Below are 1232 nucleotides of genomic sequence, written 5' to 3' on the forward strand. Positions count from 1 at the left end.
TGCATTGCAAGAGAAGGAAAATCATGCATTGCAAGAGGAAAAGATTCATGCATCGCGAGAAAAGAGATTCATGCATTGCAAGAGAAGATCCAGGCATCGCAAAGGAAAAGAGTCACACATTGCAAAAGAATGAGTCATACATTGCAAGAGAAAGATTTACCCATCACAAGAAGATCAACATCGACCACATTATTTTCTTTGCAACAACGACATCAAGAGAATTATCAACATATTACATCAGCCTGTTTTATTACTTTGACGTCAAAAGAAGAGTACATTGAAGATTATATCGCAAATATGAGACAGAAGCTTTATTTGCTTTACGTCAAACTCGAGGGAGTTGATGCCAAATGTTCAAGAAGAGCAATTAAGTGTCAACATGGTAAAAGACACTATCTCTCCATTTAAATTGCATTTTTATGCTAATGAATTTATCTCAGTCTTTGTCGAGAGCATCCGAAAGGATGAATTCTCCAAAACAAACCACAGGTGCGGATGACATCAAAAAGGATGCAGCACAACGTGGAACTTTTCTTAGCAGCGAACTGGGACATAGTCCAAAGAGGAGTGCCAAACTCTTAGGACGCGAGCAGAGGAGCGACTTCCACCACAATCAAACCACACCCCTATCAGAAGGCATGTGGGTTTTTCTTAGGTTTGTCGGTTTCAGTTTCGCTTCTGAAAATTTTTGGTCTCTACCGGAAGCGGCTTTCCAATCGAGTGACAATGCACCAAGAGCTTTGGAAATTATGTCCGTGTAAGTTCTTAATTATGGGTGTGAAGTGCACCACATTCATGGTTAAGAGGTTGCAAGCCTTCTTTTCATACTCGACTTACTTTGTCGCTTTTCTAAAACCAAAGGTGATCTAGCATAATAGATTTCCTTTTCAACCGATTGAGTTGAACTACAAGCAGCCTGATTCCCTGAGTTGAGGATATGTAGGCGGGATCATTGTCGAAAACTCGGATGTATTCCAACATTCGCTCTTAATCTTATTCTCGAGCATTTCGGTCTCTTCATAATTCGGTATCGGGATGACTTTTGAAGTCTTTCAAATCGTGCGTCAAATCAAGCGTATCGAACTACAAGTGGCCTGAATTCTCATATAGCATGAGATATGTAGAAAACCCATTTCCGTGGTTCGATCATAATTCCTAAAGTCCCTACCAGAAAACTCTTTTCTGAAAGATGAAAATGTGGTCGGTCAAAATTGGATTTGTCAATTTCATTT

This window comes from Solanum tuberosum, unplaced genomic scaffold (genome assembly GCF_000226075.1).
Source record: "Solanum tuberosum cultivar DM 1-3 516 R44 unplaced genomic scaffold, SolTub_3.0 scf00096, whole genome shotgun sequence".
Lineage (NCBI taxonomy): Eukaryota > Viridiplantae > Streptophyta > Magnoliopsida > Solanales > Solanaceae > Solanum > Solanum tuberosum.